This window comes from Triturus cristatus, chromosome 2_2, assembly GCF_964204655.1.
Source record: "Triturus cristatus chromosome 2_2, aTriCri1.1, whole genome shotgun sequence".
In the NCBI taxonomy this organism is placed as follows: domain Eukaryota; kingdom Metazoa; phylum Chordata; class Amphibia; order Caudata; family Salamandridae; genus Triturus; species Triturus cristatus.
The window spans coordinates 917815457-917835895 of record NC_140582.1 but is presented as its reverse complement, the minus strand read 5'-3'; positions in this window follow the sequence as shown (position 1 = coordinate 917835895).

The window sequence follows — 20439 nt, the reverse complement described above, 5'->3', positions numbered from 1 at the left end:
CCCTTTGAGTTCAGGATGTGCACTGTACAAGCACCTCTAATGTTTCTTTTAATAGACTACAACGTTGCTACACCTATAAAAGGAATCTAGGCCACATTTTGGGTTTACATGACTAGTGACTTGCTTCTTGGTTCACTAATGGGATTGTTGGTGGAGGTGAGCCTCAATTAATCTGAAGTTCATGTTTAGAAACGATCACTTTAATAAATGTCTGTCTGTGCAGTGATATAATCTGCTGTACTAAGGAATGCTTTTGTATGTTAAAGAAGCAAACGTTTTTTATTTTGAATAGACTGTATCACATTTTTTACATTATGTTTGTTAAACAATATACATCTCAAATGTTTTCATGGCTTGGCTCATGCATGAACTTTTAGAGCCAAGCCAGACTCACTGCTCATATCGCCCTATTAATGAGCTTATAACGCCCTTTTAGACAGAGGCCTACCTAATGCAAATCAATATGTGCCCTATTCTTCATGGAAACAATCCATCCTGAACCTTGGTCCACTTGCCCCTCCATCCTGCGTCCTCCACTCCCTGAATGTCACCAACCAAGTTACACCCCTGGCTATGTCTAATATATATGCCCAGTCCTTACGTTTCAGTGACACGTACCATCCAGATGAAGGACTTCCCCTCCAGAGTCCATTAAACGTAAGGACTCGGGCGCCATTCTTCTGACACTATCCACATACCCATAGCATTTGAACTATTGTCCTAGCCTTCTGTTCTCAACACCTACCACTGCACCTGACTATTGTTTCATGCCTCACACGCTTATCCAGTGCATCTTTGTTCATACTTTGTGTGTTGCACATACCCCATTCCACATCTACATGTTGCTTGACACATATTTCACATTTAATTCCATAGTTTGCATACCTGTCATGAACAATACCAATAACCCACAACATGTGGCATTTTTCACATACATCATGGGAATTAGAATAGAACCTGTGATCATTCAAATGGAAAATGAACATTGCAGCAAAAGCCCCATGACCCTCAACTAATTCCTTGTGAATCGATGCAAAATCCCATGTCCATTGGTCTGCTCCTTGGAACATGTGCTGCGTCATTGACAGACTTGATGTGTCTTTGAGCAAACACTTAGTATATCTTTACATGTATTTTTATTCCCACCGTTCCTTGGTCTACTCTCTCCCTTGCACATTTCAATGGTCCTTCTAGCTTGGCACTCAACATGTCACTTTTGCCAATCATTTGGAATCACTTGACACTTTTCATATATCGGTCTCTTGCCAGGCTGCGGGAGATTCTCATCCCATGTATCTTACCAATTGACTAATGGTACTATGCTCATATCACTTGGTGGTCAAGTCATGTCCCAGCCACCCGCTTCAATTTGTGTAGCACACAATAACATGCAAATTATAGAGAAAGGTTTCCCACAAAGCCATACAGAGGGCCAAAAGGGTACACTTAATGAAAGGTACTGATGAAGAACCAAACAAAGCCATGTCCACAAAGCCATCTTAAGAATTTTCTATGAGTTGACAAATCATGAACTCTTGAAAAATAACCAGTGCACATCCTTGCAGCATTGCAATTATCTCATGTTATTCATTTAAAATGTCAAAAACTTGAAGGCACATTATGGTCAATACTGGCCCTCTTCCTTTTTCTTCTTCCACCATTAGTATTCAAACCTTTGGAAAAGGAAGCAGTAGTGAGTCTAGTGTTAGAGAACAATGCTTTAAACATATCCTAAAAACCTCGCTTGATGCCTGCATGAAACAGCAGGTCATCACAACTCCATGTCCACATCAATGTCTCTAGTGCAGTGATTTTGATTATGGGTCAATCAATCAATCAATCAGGGAATTGTAAGCGCACTACTCACCCGTGAGGGTCTCAAGACGCTGAGGGGGGAGGTCCGCAGATCTGTTTAGCCAAAGAGCCAGGTCTTGAGGGTCTTCCTGAAGGTGTTCAGGGAGGGGGCATGGCTGATGTCTGCCGGTGGCTCATTCAAGGTCTTGCCAGCAATGTGAGAGAAGGATCTTCCGCCTGCTCTGGCTCTGTGGATGTGCGGGGTTTCGGCCAGTGCGAGGTTGGAAGATCGGAGGTTTCTTTTGGGTACGTGGAAGTTGATTCTGTCGTTGAGGTATTTGGGTCCGTTGTTGTGTAGGCATTTGTAGGCATGAGTGAAGATTTTGAAAGTGATTCTTTTCTCCACGGGAACCAGTGGAGACTTCGTAGGTGTTGGCTGATGTGTTTGTGTCGGGTGATGCTGAGGACGAGTCTGGCGGGGGTGTTCTGTATTGTCTGAAGTATGCAGAGTAGGGACTTGTTGATGCTGGCATAGAGTGGGTTTCCATAGTCCAGTCTGCTGGTGATGAGTGTGTGGGTGACTGTCTTCCTTGACTCAGGGGGAATACACTTGACGGTCTTACGGAGGGTGTTGAAGCAGTTGGAGGTGACTGCGTTGACTTGTCGGTTCATGGTGAGTGATGAGTCGAGTACGATGCCAAGGTTCTTGGCGTGGTCTGAGGGGGTAGGTGGGCTTCTGAGGGCGGTCGGCCACCAGGTGCTGTCCCATGCAGAAGGGGTGTTACCGAGGACGAGCACTTCTGTCTTCTCGGCGTTGACCTTCAGGCAGCTGTTCGTCAACCAGACTGCGACATCTTGCATTCCTTTCTGGAAGTTTAGTTTGGCAGTGGTGGGGTCTTTGGTGAGGGAGAGGATGAGCTGGGTGTCGTCGGTGTAGGATATGATGTTGAGGCTGTGTTGTCGGAGGATGGTTCCGAGGGGGGCCATCTAGATGATGAAGAGGGTCGGGCTGAGTGATGAACCCTGTGGGACTCCGCAGGTGATTTTCGTGGGGTCGGAGAGGTAGGGTGGGAGTCTGATCCTTTGGCTTCTTCCGGTGAGGAATGATCAGATCCAGTCCAGGGCTGTTCCTTGTATGCCTGTGTCATGTAGTTTGGCGACTAGTGTGCGGTGGGAGAGTGTCAAAGGCCACTGATAGGTCTAGTGGAATGAGGGCTGCGGAGTTGCCTTGGTCCAGGAGGGTGCGGATGTCGTCTGTGGCAGCGAGTAGGGCGGTCTCTGTGCTGTGGTTGCTTCGGAATCTGGATTGGGACAGGTCGAGGACGGCATTCTCTTCAATGAATCGTGTCAGTTTCCTGTTGACTGTTTTCTCTGCAACTTTGGCTGTGAAGGGGAGGAGCGAGATTGGCCGATAGTTCTTGAGGTCGGTGGAGTCAACTGTGGGCTTCTTGAGCAGGGGTCTGACTTCTGCTTGCTTCCAGTCATCTGGGAAGGTGTCTGTTTTGAAGGTGGTGTTGATGGTGCATTGTAGTTCGGGTGCGATGGCGGCCGCGGCTCTGTGGTAGATGTGAGGGGGGCAGGGGGCAGTGGGGGCCCCTGATTGTATGCTTTTTAGGGTCGAGGCGGTGTCTTCGGCCATGATCGGTGTCCAGTTTGAGATGGTGGGCTGGCTGGTGTTTCTGGGGTGCAGGGGGCCATCTGTGGCACCTGGTGGATGGCCGATGAAGTTGTCGTAGAAGTTTTTGATCTTGAGGTGAAATAGGTTCCAAGCTTGTTGCAGAAGTCTTGGGATGGGGTGATGTCTGTGGCTTCGCTGTGTGGTTTGGTGGATTCCTGAATGACACTGAAAAGTTCCTTGGAGTTGGTGGAGTTGGCCATGATTTTGTTGTGGATGAAGTTCCTCTTGGTGGCTCTGAACTGGTTGTGGTAGTCTGCCATAGCGTCCTTGTAGGTGGTGTGGTTTTCGGTTGTCTTGGTGTTTCTCCAGTTCTTCTCCAGGCATCTGCAGGTGCGTCTGGCTTCTTGGAGAGCGGTGGTGAACCAGGCGGCTTTCCGGGGGCTTTGTCTGTTGGGGTTGCATAGTGGGGTGAGCTCGTCTGCGCAGTTGGAGATCCAGGTGTGGAGTTCTCTGTCTGCTTCATTTGCGTTAGGTGCCCAGGTGTGGTTGTCTCGGTTGAGGGTGGAGTTTAGTTGCTAATCGGTAACCTTGCTCCAGATCCTTTGTGGTGGGCGTGGGGCTGGTTTGGGGGCCTTGGGTTTGTTGTTGGCGAAGTGTACGCAGTGGTGGTCGGCCCATGGCGGCAGCGTTGTGTGGCTGAATTGGATGCTGTTTCCTGCCACGAAGATGGTGTCGAGGGTGTGTCCTGCTCTGTGGGTTGGTATGTTGATGAGTTGTTTGAGTCCAATGCTGGCGAGGTTGTCATGAAGGATAGTGGAGTTGAGGTTGCTGGGGTTGTAGAGGTGGAAGTTCAGGTCTCCAATGAGTACGTAGTTTGATGAGGCGATGACGTGGGGTGCGATGAAGTGGTGGCAAAGGGTGTTCGGGGGCCGGAGGGTCTGCAGACGAGCATTCCTCGGAGTGTGGCTTTGGGGGTGGTCTGGATCTGGAAGTACAGGTTTTCGACGGAGGGGAAGGTTTCGCTGGAGGTGGTGAGGCAGAGGGTGCTCTTGTGGGCGATGGCGAGGCCCCCTCCTGGGTGGTTGGGGCAGTCTTTCTTCTGGATCTTGTATCCGTCTGGGATGGTGGTGCTGATGTCGAGGGCAGAGGATGCATTGGTCCAGGTCTCTGTGAAGAAGGCGATGTCGGGCGAGATAGAGTGGAGTAGGTTCCAGATTTCCATGGCGTGTTTGTGTACAGAGCGTACATTGAGGAGGATGCATTTTAGGGTGTCGCCGGTGCTGGCGTCGGCGGTGTTGGAGGCTGGGGTGACGGTGAAGGTCTGGCGGCAGTGGAGGCAGGAGAACTGGCCGTGGGTCATGTTTGGCGAGGCCTGTTGGCATTCTCTAAGTCTTCCAGGGTTGTGTGGGAGGAGGGTGGTGGTGTCATAGCGATGGGTAGTGGGAGGTCCGGGGTTCGCGGACTGGCGCAGACGGGCTTGCCTTTGGCACGCTGGCAGCGTGATGGCCCAGCGGCTGCCTTTAAGTAGGGGCGGTGGGAGGGAGGAGAGGCTGGGAGGCGGGAGGGGTGGAATTCCGGGGGGGAGGGGCCGCAGGGGCAGCAGCAGCGAAAGGCGAAAGGAACAGGCAGGCATGAGAAAATAAAAACAGTGGTGGAATTAGAGCAAGACACAGATGGGCACGATAACAGTGGCACAACAGGAAATAATTCAGAAATAAAACAGCTGAGAAAGGTTACGGGGGTTGCAGGCAGTCTGGACCCAGTTGGAGTGGGCAGCAGGAGTGGGCAGTAGCCTCGAACCTCCCAAGGAGGAGGTCTGGGTCTGGAGACAAGAGACGGCACAGCGGAGCTGCAGGGAGAGAGTGGGAAACCACAACCTAGATATCCTATTCCACCTACCCGTTTAGCATCAACGTTTAAACCAGACAGTCGATGGATAGTAAGCCATCAAGAATAAGGCATTTGACAAATACTCCACTTTTCCGAGGAATTCAAATATCTAGTGTGTTTGTTAGGCCACAGCGAACTTTCCTTGACACCAGTGTAGTGTTGTGTAATTTCTAGCATTTTGCATAACAAGCAATTATATCATAACAAACAAGATTACACGATCACGCAACATCATGTAATTGAGATGTTTTTTGGGTGAAAATCCAATTGTGGGAGCTTAGAACAAAGGTGACCAAAACCTGACTGGCTTTTGTTCGCATCATGCACAATGTTGCAGAGCTTTCCTTCAGGGCAAAATGCTTCCTCACGTCCAAATAGGACACTGACTCATTTCACACTAAAATAATGGTGGAAGAGGCCAGACCATCATTGTACGTAATTTTGTATTACATTTTGGGTGAACTTTTGCAGAACTGATGTGACTTTCGCCCAGGTTTAGTTAGGGTTGGCAAATCTCAGAGCAGAGAACACCTAAGCAGTCTCAGTCCTTGCATCTAGGCTGTTCAAATCACACTGTCTTGTACTCACTCGTCTTGCAAACCATACAGACGTCTTCAAGAGAGTATGGTCCTTTGCAGCCAATAAATGGGCGGAAGCTGCAATAGAAGGATCTTTTTTAAATCACTTTTTTTCTGTTGAAGCGAAGACCTTTTAGTGTGTTACTGCAGAAGAAACATAGAGGATTTTATGTAGAAGTATATTTTTCCCTAGGAGCAGCTAGCTGTGTTCTGATATGCACGCAAACATCAGTTTTGCAATTACAATAGATGACCTTAGCTATAGTGTTCTGCAGTTTTTCTTCCATATAAGATCAGTTCTGCTGTAATTCACAGTCGGAGTTTGTATAACTGTCCTTCTTCATTGGGTCATAGATCTGTTTCTGCTGGCGGGTGTTCACTATTCCTCCTTCCTCTACTATTTAGGTTGAGGCGTAAACATGAGTGTCTTTGTGGAGGCCAGGTTGTGATGTGTCTCCCACATACATTTGCATTTCTTTCAGGAGGGCTTGCAGATTAAGTTCTAGTGAAAATCCTTCTCTGAGGCAATATTGTTAACCTTAATGTAGTTAGGGAATCAGATTGTTGAACTATGATAAAGAGAGGCAACAGTTGTGATGTGAGATGAGATTGAGGCCCTGCAAAGCAATCTGAACCATTAAGACAAACTGGTTTCTTCCGAGGAACTGCTGGCCCATGCCTGGTATATTGGTAAAACCATCAAGGCCTTCCTTCCCCTCAAGAAAATGCACTGGGTATATGTGTCACAAATAGCCAAAGCAACAACGAAGTTAAGAAATAAAAACCTTAAAAGGCCCAAACCATGTTAGTGTATGGTTTAAATCTGTTTCATTATAATTTCACAGAATAAAGTTCAGTACAAAAAAAACAGTTACCATTCAAGGCCATATCCCAATTGGGACCAGCTGTGTGTATCTCCCAAAAGAACACCATGGTATCAACATAAGTCGATTCCAAACCCCTCCCTCCCCTTTACTCACGCATCGTTAGTGTACTAGGTAATTCCAACCTCCCAGGATACTGTAGCATCAGCCTAATGGGTTTGTTTCCCTTGCCGCGAGGGTGTCTTCCACCAGAGCTCTATGGCGCAGCAGCCTTAATATATAGGGCTTATCAATTTGTTAAACTCCAATGCGAGTAAAACAATGTATGGGACCCATATGTTTTGGTAGGCCCCTAGGTTTGCTCGGGTCAATTTCTCTATGCACCTTTATTCTATGTCACCAATTAGTGGGGTGGGTTCCTTATCTGTGCCCTAGTGGACAAGTATCACCTGCAGTGCTGCTCCGAATGCTAAACCAATGTGAGGACCCTGCCTGGACCTCAAGGGAAAGTTAGGGGGTTGGGAGACCCAAGATAACATAGGCCAGGAATCATGTTAGCTGCATGTCAAAGTGGGTATCAAGTCCATCAAGACTGCGTCCCCAATATCAAGTCCACAAGAAGTGCAGAATCGTACCTGTCTTGCTGCAACCTCACCAGCATTGTTCACTACCTGCAGAGTTCCCTTTTATGTAACCTAGCTGGGGTCAGGTACCAGTACATTGCCATCTTAGTGGCTGTTACCTTGCTTACAGTGTTATATGTTGCGTGTTGTGCCATATAGAATAAGTCTTCCCATTCTTAATGCATGAGCGTACGCCCCATCTCATTTCCCCATCGTCTCAGTCTTGGTGTTTTCTCCTCAGTGGGGGAATATGTCAAGAGGCTGTATAAATTGGAGACGAAACGTTTATCCCCATCTTTAGTTAGATGCCATTTTATGAAAGGGGCAAGTGCTCCTCGTCAAGTTACACACCTGGCTATGTCTAATATATATGCCCAGTCCTTACGTTTCAGTGACACGTACCATCCAGATGAAGGACTTCCCCTCCAGAGTCCATTAAACGTAAGGACTCGGGCGCCATTCTGCTGACACTATCCACATACCCATAGCATTTGAACTATTGTCCTAGCCTTCTGTTCTCAACACCTACCACTGCACCTGACTATTGTTTCATGCCTCACACGCTTATCCAGTGCATCTTTGTTCATACTTTGTGTGTTGCACATACCCCATTCCACATCTACATGTTGCTTGACACATATTTCACATTTAATTCCATAGTTTGCATACCTGTCATGAACAATACCAATAACCCACAACATGTGGCATTTTTCACATACATCATGGGAATTAGAATAGAACCTGTGATCATTCAAATGGAAAATGAACATTGCAGCAAAAGCCCCATGACCCTCAACTAATTCCTTGTGAATCGATGCAAAATCCCATGTCCATTGGTCTGCTCCTTGGAACATGTGCTGCGTCATTGACAGACTTGATGTGTCTTTGAGCAAACACTTAGTATATCTTTACATGTATTTTTATTCCCACCTTTCCTTGGTCTACTCTCTCCCTTGCACATTTCAATGGTCCTTCTAGCTTGGCACTCAACATGTCACTTTTGCCAATCATTTGGAATCACTTGACACTTTTCATATATCGGTCTCTTGCCAGGCTGCGGGAGATTCTCATCCCATGTATCTTACCAATTGACTAATGGTACTATGCTCATATCACTTGGTGGTCAAGTCATGTCCCAGCCACCCGCTTCAATTTGTGTAGCACACAATAACATGCAAATTATAGAGAAAGGTTTCCCACAAAGCCATACAGAGGGCCAAAAGGGTACACTTAATGAAAGGTACTGATGAAGAACCAAACAAAGCCATGTCCACAAAGCCATCTTAAGAATTTTCTATGAGTTGACAAATCATGAACTCTTGAAAAATAACCAGTGCACATCCTTGCAGCATTGCAATTATCTCATGTTATTCATTTAAAATGTCAAAAACTTGAAGGCACATTATGGTCAATACTGGCCCTCTTCCTTTTTCTTCTTCCACCATTAGTATTCAAACCTTTGGAAAAGGAAGCAGTAGTGAGTCTAGTGTTAGAGAACAATGCTTTAAACATATCCTCAAAACCTCGCTTGATGCCTGCATGAAACAGCAGGTCATCACAACTCCATGTCCACATCAATGTCTCTAGTGCAGTGATTTTGATTATGGGTCAATCAATCAATCAATCAGGGAATTGTAAGCGCACTACTCACCCGTGAGGGTCTCAAGACGCTGAGGGGGGAGGTCCGCAGATCTGTTTAGCCAAAGAGCCAGGTCTTGAGGGTCTTCCTGAAGGTGTTCAGGGAGGGGGCATGGCTGATGTCTGCCGGTGGCTCATTCAAGGTCTTGCCAGCAATGTGAGAGAAGGATCTTCCGCCTGCTCTGGCTCTGTGGATGTGCGGGGTTTCGGCCAGTGCGAGGTTGGAAGATCGGAGGTTTCTTTTGGGTACGTGGAAGTTGATTCTGTCGTTGAGGTATTTGGGTCCGTTGTTGTGTAGGCATTTGTAGGCATGAGTGAAGATTTTGAAAGTGATTCTTTTCTCCACGGGAACCAGTGGAGACTTCGTAGGTGTTGGCTGATGTGTTTGTGTCGGGTGATGCTGAGGACGAGTCTGGCGGGGGTGTTCTGTATTGTCTGAAGTATGCAGAGTAGGGACTTGTTGATGCTGGCATAGAGTGGGTTTCCATAGTCCAGTCTGCTGGTGATGAGTGTGTGGGTGACTGTCTTCCTTGACTCAGGGGGAATACACTTGACGGTCTTACGGAGGGTGTTGAAGCAGTTGGAGGTGACTGCGTTGACTTGTCGGTTCATGGTGAGTGATGAGTCGAGTACGATGCCAAGGTTCTTGGCGTGGTCTGAGGGGGTAGGTGGGCTTCTGAGGGCGGTCGGCCACCAGGTGCTGTCCCATGCAGAAGGGGTGTTACCGAGGACGAGCACTTCTGTCTTCTCGGCGTTGACCTTCAGGCAGCTGTTCGTCAACCAGACTGCGACATCTTGCATTCCTTTCTGGAAGTTTAGTTTGGCAGTGGTGGGGTCTTTGGTGAGGGAGAGGATGAGCTGGGTGTCGTCGGTGTAGGATATGATGTTGAGGCTGTGTTGTCGGAGGATGGTTCCGAGGGGGGCCATCTAGATGATGAAGAGGGTCGGGCTGAGTGATGAACCCTGTGGGACTCCGCAGGTGATTTTCGTGGGGTCGGAGAGGTAGGGTGGGAGTCTGATCCTTTGGCTTCTTCCGGTGAGGAATGATCAGATCCAGTCCAGGGCTGTTCCTTGTATGCCTGTGTCATGTAGTTTGGCGACTAGTGTGCGGTGGGAGAGTGTCAAAGGCCACTGATAGGTCTAGTGGAATGAGGGCTGCGGAGTTGCCTTGGTCCAGGAGGGTGCGGATGTCGTCTGTGGCAGCGAGTAGGGCGGTCTCTGTGCTGTGGTTGCTTCGGAATCTGGATTGGGACAGGTCGAGGACAGCATTCTCTTCAATGAATCGTGTCAGTTTCCTGTTGACTGTTTTCTCTGCAACTTTGGCTGTGAAGGGGAGGAGCGAGATTGGCCGATAGTTCTTGAGGTCGGTGGAGTCAACTGTGGGCTTCTTGAGCAGGGGTCTGACTTCTGCTTGCTTCCAGTCATCTGGGAAGGTGTCTGTTTTGAAGGTGGTGTTGATGGTGCATTGTAGTTCGGGTGCGATGGCGGCCGCGGCTCTGTGGTAGATGTGAGGGGGGCAGGGGGCAGTGGGGGCCCCTGATTGTATGCTTTTTAGGGTCGAGGCGGTGTCTTCGGCCATGATCGGTGTCCAGTTTGAGATGGTGGGCTGGCTGGTGTTTCTGGGGTGCAGGGGGCCATCTGTGGCACCTGGTGGATGGCCGATGAAGTTGTCGTAGAAGTTTTTGATCTTGAGGTGAAATAGGTTCCAAGCTTGTTGCAGAAGTCTTGGGATGGGGTGATGTCTGTGGCTTCGCTGTGTGGTTTGGTGGATTCCTGAATGACACTGAAAAGTTCCTTGGAGTTGGTGGAGTTGGCCATGATTTTGTTGTGGATGAAGTTCCTCTTGGTGGCTCTGAACTGGTTGTGGTAGTCTGCCATAGCGTCCTTGTAGGTGGTGTGGTTTTCGGTTGTCTTGGTGTTTCTCCAGTTCTTCTCCAGGCATCTGCAGGTGCGTCTGGCTTCTTGGAGAGCGGTGGTGAACCAGGCGGCTTTCCGGGGGCTTTGTCTGTTGGGGTTGCATAGTGGGGTGAGCTCGTCTGCGCAGTTGGAGATCCAGGTGTGGAGTTCTCTGTCTGCTTCATTTGCGTTAGGTGCCCAGGTGTGGTTGTCTCGGTTGAGGGTGGAGTTTAGTTGCTAATCGGTAACCTTGCTCCAGATCCTTTGTGGTGGGCGTGGGGCTGGTTTGGGGGCCTTGGGTTTGTTGTTGGCTAAGTGTACGCAGTGGTGGTCGGCCCATGGCGGCAGCGTTGTGTGGCTGAATTGGATGCTGTTTCCTGCCACGAAGATGGTGTCGAGGGTGTGTCCTGCTCTGTGGGTTGGTATGTTGATGAGTTGTTTGAGTCCAATGCTGGCGAGGTTGTCATGAAGGATAGTGGAGTTGAGGTTGCTGGGGTTGTAGAGGTGGAAGTTCAGGTCTCCAATGAGTACGTAGTTTGATGAGGCGATGACGTGGGGTGCGATGAAGTGGTGGCAAAGGGTGTTCGGGGGCCGGAGGGTCTGCAGACGAGCATTCCTCGGAGTGTGGCTTTGGGGGTGGTCTGGATCTGGAAGTACAGGTTTTCGACGGAGGGGAAGGTTTCGCTGGAGGTGGTGAGGCAGAGGGTGCTCTTGTGGGCGATGGCGAGGCCCCCTCCTGGGTGGTTGGGGCAGTCTTTCTTCTGGATCTTGTATCCGTCTGGGATGGTGGTGCTGATGTCGAGGGCAGAGGATGCATTGGTCCAGGTCTCTGTGAAGAAGGCGATGTCGGGCGAGATAGAGTGGAGTAGGTTCCAGATTTCCATGGCGTGTTTGTGTACAGAGCGTACATTGAGGAGGATGCATTTTAGGGTGTCGCCGGTGCTGGCGTCGGCGGTGTTGGAGGCTGGGGTGACGGTGAAGGTCTGGCGGCAGTGGAGGCAGGAGAACTGGCCGTGGGTCATGTTTGGCGAGGCCTGTTGGCATTCTCTAAGTCTTCCAGGGTTGTGTGGGAGGAGGGTGGTGGTGTCATAGCGATGGGTAGTGGGAGGTCCGGGGTTCGCGGACTGGCGCAGACGGGCTTGCCTTTGGCACGCTGGCAGCGTGATGGCCCAGCGGCTGCCTTTAAGTAGGGGCGGTGGGAGGGAGGAGAGGCTGGGAGGCGGGAGCGGGGGAATTCCGGGGGGGAGGGGCCGCAGGGGCAGCAGCAGCGAAAGGCGAAAGGAACAGGCAGGCATGAGAAAATAAAAACAGTGGTGGAATTAGAGCAAGACACAGATGGGCACGATAACAGTGGCACAACAGGAAATAATTCAGAAATAAAACAGCTGAGAAAGGTTACGGGGGTTGCAGGCAGTCTGGACCCAGTTGGAGTGGGCAGCAGGAGTGGGCAGTAGCCTCGAACCTCCCAAGGAGGAGGTCTGGGTCTGGAGACAAGAGACGGCACAGCGGAGCTGCAGGGAGAGAGTGGGAAACCACAACCTAGATATCCTATTCCACCTACCCGTTTAGCATCAACGTTTAAACCAGACAGTCGATGGATAGTAAGCCATCAAGAATAAGGCATTTGACAAATACTCCACTTTTCCGAGGAATTCAAATATCTAGTGTGTTTGTTAGGCCACAGCGAACTTTCCTTGACACCAGTGTAGTGTTGTGTAATTTCTAGCATTTTGCATAACAAGCAATTATATCATAACAAACAAGATTACACGATCACGCAACATCATGTAATTGAGATGTTTTTTGGGTGAAAATCCAATTGTGGGAGCTTAGAACAAAGGTGACCAAAACCTGACTGGCTTTTGTTCGCATCATGCACAATGTTGCAGAGCTTTCCTTCAGGGCAAAATGCTTCCTCACGTCCAAATAGGACACTGACTCATTTCACACTAAAATAATGGTGGAAGAGGCCAGACCATCATTGTACGTAATTTTGTATTACATTTTGGGTGAACTTTTGCAGAACTGATGTGACTTTCGCCCAGTTTTAGTTAGGGTTGGCAAATCTCAGAGCAGAGAACACCTAAGCAGTCTCAGTCCTTGCATCTAGGCTGTTCAAATCACACTGTCTTGTACTCACTCGTCTTGCAAACCATACAGACGTCTTCAAGAGAGTATGGTCCTTTGCAGCCAATAAATGGGCGGAAGCTGCAATAGAAGGATCTTTTTTAAATCACTTTTTTTCTGTTGAAGCGAAGACCTTTTAGTGTGTTACTGCAGAAGAAACATAGAGGATTTTATGTAGAAGTATATTTTTCCCTAGGAGCAGCTAGCTGTGTTCTGATATGCACGCAAACATCAGTTTTGCAATTACAATAGATGACCTTAGCTATAGTGTTCTGCAGTTTTTCTTCCATATAAGATCAGTTCTGCTGTAATTCACAGTCGGAGTTTGTATAACTGTCCTTCTTCATTGGGTCATAGATCTGTTTCTGCTGGCGGGTGTTCACTATTCCTCCTTCCTCTACTATTTAGGTTGAGGCGTAAACATGAGTGTCTTTGTGGAGGCCAGGTTGTGATGTGTCTCCCACATACATTTGCATTTCTTTCAGGAGGGCTTGCAGATTAAGTTCTAGTGAAAATCCTTCTCTGAGGCAATATTGTTAACCTTAATGTAGTTAGGGAATCAGATTGTTGAACTATGGTAAAGAGAGGCAACAGTTGTGATGTGAGATGAGATTGAGGCCCTGCAAAGCAATCTGAACCATTAAGACAAACTGGTTTCTTCCGAGGAACTGCTGGCCCATGCCTGGTATATTGGTAAAACCATCAAGGCCTTCCTTCCCCTCAAGAAAATGCACTGGGTATATGTGTCACAAATAGCCAAAGCAACAACGAAGTTAAGAAATAAAAACCTTAAAAGGCCCAAACCATGTTAGTGTATGGTTTAAATCTGTTTCATTATAATTTCACAGAATAAAGTTCAGTACAAAAAAAACAGTTACCATTCAAGGTCATATCCCAATTGGGACCAGCTGTGTGTATCTCCCAAAAGAACACCATGGTATCAACATAAGTCGATTCCAAACCCCTCCCTCCCCTTTACTCACGCATCGTTAGTGTACTAGGTAATTCCAACCTCCCAGGATACTGTAGCATCAGCCTAATGGGTTTGTTTCCCTTGCCGCGAGGGTGTCTTCCACCAGAGCTCTATGGCGCAGCAGCCTTAATATATAGGGCTTATCAATTTGTTAAACTCCAATGCGAGTAAAACAATGTATGGGACCCATATGTTTTGGTAGGCCCCTAGGTTTGCTCGGGTCAATTTCTCTATGCACCTTTATTCTATGTCACCAATTAGTGGGGTGGGTTCCTTATCTGTGCCCTAGTGGACAAGTATCACCTGCAGTGCTGCTCCGAATGCTAAACCAATGTGAGGACCCTGCCTGGACCTCAAGGGAAAGTTAGGGGGTTGGGAGACCCAAGATAACATAGGCCAGGAATCATGTTAGCTGCATGTCAAAGTGGGTATCAAGTCCATCAAGACTGCGTCCCCAATATCAAGTCCACAAGAAGTGCAGAATCGTACCTGTCTTGCTGCAACCTCACCAGCATTGTTCACTACCTGCAGAGTTCCCTTTTATGTAACCTAGCTGGGGTCAGGTACCAGTACATTGCCATCTTAGTGGCTGTTACCTTGCTTACAGTGTTATATGTTGCGTGTTGTGCCATATAGAATAAGTCTTCCCATTCTTAATGCATGAGCGTACGCCCCATCTCATTTCCCCATCGTCTCAGTCTTGGTGTTTTCTCCTCAGTGGGGGAATATGTCAAGAGGCTGTATAAATTGGAGACGAAACGTTTATCCCCATCTTTAGTTAGATGCCATTTTATGAAAGGGGCAAGTGCTCCTCGTCAAACTTCCAGGTGTGTTACCCAATTCAGAATTTGGAGATAGCAGAGGTGTTCTGCTTTGGGAAGTTCATAATCAACTTTCATTTGTTAAAAGGGAATGGGCCCACGGGTGTCAAAGAAATGCCCAATGGACCTACAGCTGGATTGCAGCCAGTGGAGAAAGCTATGGGTTGTAGTCCCGAGTTGAAGTATGGGTTACTTAACAAGGGCGTCAGTGGTGAGGGGAAGGACATCAGACCTTTCCGGATGGCCACACTTTTCCAGACTGCCAGTGCAGCCCTGGTGACTGGCGAGTATCATATGACTCATGCCATATGTTTCAGATGCAGCAAGAGTACTTTACAGACATGGGCCCCTGCTGTTGCACTTTCCATAAAGCACTAATGCTTTTTGGTTTGGGGGGGTTCAATCCAGTAGGAAATGAAATGTGTTGCCTGCTAGTAGTGTGTGAGGATAGGGAGTCCTTATCCCGCCTAGCTGCAGGGTGTCAGATCTGATTATGGTATATCGCAGGGTGTTTACCCTCACAACAATGTGGTTGAATTCTACCTGAAGCGATTGTAAGTGCCTGTGGGGGGGAGGGGGTGGGGTCAGTGGTAGAGCCTGGAACAGAGACAGGGCTCTGGGAAGGTTGCCCATTTTTAGGGCCACTATTCTCCCAATCCAGGAGTGGTTTTACTGTTGTTTCCAGGCCAGGTCCACCTTGACTTGTCAGAGAATGGTGTTGTAGTTGAAAGTTACCATGCCATTGATCGTTGGGGCAAACTGTATCTCGAGATGTGAGATGTAGGAGTCAGCACACATCAATGGAGGATGTATGGCCAGTCATGCACTTAAAGCACTGCACCAATGTGGCCCTAGAATTCTACAGAATAAAATCGAATTCTACGTCCCCACAAGGAGCTTACGGTCACTCCATCAAGCACTGGCCAGGACAAAGGGCATAAGGAAAGTGAGGGCAGGAGGACATTCATTCTCATATCTGGTGGCTAAAAAGTGGAACGAACTCCCCCAAGACCTAAGCCTCATGACTGACTACTTAGCTTTTAGGAACAAACATAATACATATCTGTTCCCCAAGGCCTAATATCCGACAGACCTTCTACCCCACCAGCAGTCCTTCCACGATTTCTCGCTACATAGCGCTGTGATATCCCTTGGGATGAATGCCGCGCTCTATAAATAAATAAATGCAAGGATCTCTGGGAGCACCGCCCTAAAGTATCCAGATGGCCTACTCTGTGTACCCGGTCTAATTATACACTTTTCTCCATTCGTGAGTCTATGACCAGATGAAAGAGGGCCATTATGAAGTCTCTTATGGTTGAGCCTTCCGACCTGCTGAGCACTCTACAGATACGAATGTTGTTCCTGCTGGAGCGATCTTTGAGGTCTTCTACATAAGTCTACAAAGTAGTTTGTTGTTCTTGTAAATATAAGTCTTCTTGCTGTGGGTGCTCAAGCCCTTCTCCCTTGAAAATCTCATTATCCTCAAGCATGGATACTCTTTTGCCCACCTTCGCCAGGTCGCGTTTAACCTCTTTCAGGTTCAGTGATAGTTCTCGCTTTACAGAGTGTATGTCCTCATGTAAGGAGTTAAAGAGAGCCTCCAAGAATGTCCTCATCAGCGGGGCTTCTTTGTCAAACATCTCTGCTGTTTCCGGGGACCATAGGTTGCAGGTGGTCTTCAATGGGGGCACTCGAGGAGAGTGTCAGCATGTCCTTGAGAGTGCCGACTTTCTTCCCTCGTGCTGCTGCCATGTTGCTTTACTGCTTTTCACTCCCTGGGACCCACTGCCCAGAGTCGTGCTGGGGGCCACTAGATGAGGGTGAAGGCGAATCAACACTCTTCCGAGTGAGCGCACCATCCCAGCTCCTGCTGGCACTCCACTAACCTCGAGTAGCCAGTCGGGAGTGTCCAAATGGTCGCATGCAAATAGCTGTGAAAGGTCCCTCCAGCATTGATTCTGGGCACTGTTGTTGACCTGCTCAGCAGGGGAGAGGTGTTTACAAGGGGCCAGCCACACAGAGTGTGGTTTCTCCAGTGCTGAAACACCCCAGCTTCAGGACCTCAGCTATAGCTGGCACCCAGTGTTATGCCCAAGTTGGTTCCACTGCTGGGCCCTATTTGGGGCAACCAGAGCCATGCACCTCATTGCTACCAGGTGCCGGTGAGGTTATGCCCTCCCCCAGAGGTGGTGGCAGACTCCCTATCTTCACCGCCGGTGAAGCTGCTTACGATCTTCACCAGTGGGCCCTTGCAGCCACCAGCACACTCTTCACAGATGTAGCCCAAGGCCTCATTTCTCAGGGAGTAGGATGCCAGGTACTTCACTGTTTGTCTTCTCGTTCGTGGGGCCTCTCTCACTGTGTGATCCTGGGGACATGGGGTTGTCAAAGGCCTTCTGTAGCTGCAGTGTGGAAAGCAGTCTGCACTGTCCTCCAGTAGGCCACAGCTATGTAGGGCCTGGGTCTCAGCTCGACCTCTTAGCTGTGCCAGATTCACGGCCTCCTCTGGGCAATGTCAGCTACATCGCCTCAGCACTTTAGTGTTGATGAGTTTACATGGTACTCCAGACAGGCGAACTGGATAATACCCTCATGAGATTCTCATAGGGAGAGTGATGCACTTGCCAGCAGTGCCATCCACAGCATTAATAAACATCACCGATTATTTGGTTCTTGACTATTGCAAAGAAATGGCTGATGTGGTTCGTTCTGTGACTCACCAGGTTGGAGCTTTGACTTCACAGACCTCGAAAGACCTCTGCCATAATTTGGGCCCCGGGGACAGGGTCCTAGTCCTAGTCCAGAAACATGTGAAAAGGAACAGTCTTGATGCATGTTGGCGAGGTCCTTACGAGGCGATTTTGGTGAAGAACTCTGATGTGAACTGTGGAGGTTTGCTCAACTGGATTCATGCCTCCCACACCCATAGAATTCAGGACCCTCGGAAGAAACAGTTCCTCTTCCTGAAGAGGCTCCAGCCATGGTTGCAAGACCACCAGGGAGGGCGAAACCTGAGACTTGCACTGGAAAGAGACCTTGCTCCCATACCTGAATCAAATCAAAATGACACAGAACAAGCACAGTGGAGTGTAAGGAGATCGAGGAGAGTGAGAGTACTGTGCCAGAGATACTCTTGTTATAAATGCCAGGGACAGTGAGGTCCGGGAAAGTGAGGCGTGGAACATAATTACTGATAATTGAAATTGAGCTGTTTATCCCTGGAGTAGAAGCTAATGGAGTTCGGACATTGACTGTACCACATCCACCAAGACTGAGTGGCTTACGGAGCTTGATTTTGGTGAATCTAATGTTTCCAACTTTTGGTTATCAGCCACCAGGCCAGGAGATTGCAGCTTTTTGTGTTGAACTTTTGCAGTGTGTCATTGAAGAGATTGGCTCTGATCTCATAAGGGATGTAAATTGAACTGTGAATGTATATAATACATCTTTTGATCAAAAGAAGATAACCTAGGTCTGAGTGGAAGAAGAATAAAATTAGGGACTTGTCTGTAGAAGAAGAAAGAGGGCTAGGAAAGTCTTTCTGCCATGTAAATAATTGTGCCACGAGCTGAGTGAGAAATATTTCCAAGACTTCAAGAAACAGCATGTGAACTTTGTTGTGTAAATGGGAGAGGCAGAGAAAGAGTCTTTGCATTGATCCTCTTACAGTCACAATCCCAACTCAGTTGAAAATGGAGTCTGGATATTCGAACCGTAGGCACAAATGTATAATAGGTACACTTATTGTAGGAGTGATCGTAGTCATAGCTGTAGTCATTACTATGTCCGTTATAGGTTCACATGAAGCTGAAGTTAATGGAGTGGGAGCACATGGAGCATCCACTCCTACCACTTCTAGCACCAAAGAGGGTACATTAGGAGTTGACCAAGGTTTGATAGAACAGACTAGCCACTTATTCCATGTAGATTTATCTAAGGGTGCCCTTGACATAAGGTATCACGTGTAGCTTACTGCTTAGCATGTTCTATGGTAAGGGTCATTACGAGTATTATTTCTCAAATTATGATGCAGTGCTTTCAGAGGTTCCAGCTTACAAGCATCTGAACAAATATGATTAATATAAGCAAGAAGAATTAATTGGAAAATATTTCATTCCTATTGTTACATTAGATACAGCTTATGCTCATAGACATAATTTGATCAGCACGCTAACTGATATAGAAAAGAAGTTTGAAGCTCAAGTAGAAGATAGACATAGGTCATTAGTAGTTCAGCTTAATAATAGAAAAGGAAATGGACTAAGGAAGAGTTAGCTCACACGGCTAGGGGAAGTTATGGTCCAATAGCTTTGGAATGGGAACAGTAAGGAAAGCTTTGCATCAGACAAGTACAGACATATTATGATAAAATATTTGTGACCACATCTTCACAACTGAGGCTTCTGCAAAGAAATTCCTACAGGTTGTAGTGAAAGTGGTGCCGAATGTGTATTTTATGTGTGGGAAAATGTGTATGTCTGCTTGCTGAACAATTTGTATGGCACATGTTATGTGGCTGTTGTGTTTCCTAACATATACCACAAGGAGGATTTGAAGAGTTTTGAAGGGAATGCACCACATAGAGAGCAACGTGATACCAGTGCAGGAGAAATTGTAGGAGATATGTTCAGAGCGATGATACCCAGTTTGGGAGTGGTCTTCAATGATGTTAAGATTAAAAGGTTGTCAACTATAGTGGATAAGTTGTCAGTCATTAAAGCTCAGTCATTACTACTCGCAGATGCAGAGATGGTTTCGACAAGATCCATGGTGATGCAAAACCGTCTTGCTTTAGATGTGTTATTAGCAAAAGAGGGCGGTGTCTGTAAAATGTGAAGGGTTCAACAGTGATGTACTTATAACTCCAACCATAGCAAGGATCTGAGAAAATATATAAGTAACACGAGATACATCATGAGATACATATTTAGCAACTGAGGGAGTTTGGAGCAAAGTTGGTTTGCAAGTCTTGGAAAAGGAAATCTTGGTTACATCTTGAAACCAATAGTAATAGTTGTAGTTTGTGTCATCTTGTTGATGGGAACTGTGAGAGCTTACAAGTGGCATCAGTCCAGGCAAGATGAAAATTCTCTTAGCGAGCGAGAGAGGAGAATGGAGAGACTGCAGAACAGTCACTATGAGAACCATAGGAACCTAGAGAAGTTTTGACAGGGAAGATGGGCTACAACTTCTCTTTAGGTTGGTTCTTTCTACAGGGAGTTGTAAAATGAGTATGATGACACTAGTCATCAGAAGGGGGACTGATAGAGCACAGATTTTATTCTTTTATGTGTAAGGGTGCATTATAATCATATTATTAACGTGAAAAATTAAGTGTTAGGGATATTTCAATGTAAATGTGAAGAAATTAGCATTGCAATTACATGTGGTTAGACGAAAACATTAACATGCAGACTTTGTACACGTCGCTGACAAGTATTCCTGTATTTGATGTGCTTATGTAATATGTTAATTTTGATGTGCTCAGTAATAATGTTCATTTTATATGCGTTCTTCATGAGGCTATGTGCCCTTTCGTATGTTGAACAAATTCTGTATGCCTGAATTGTATTTTTCCCCTGGAGGCCCCCGCATTAGACTCGCTAGTAAATTTCATGTACATGTTGGATTTGTTCTTTCTCACGTTTCTGCTG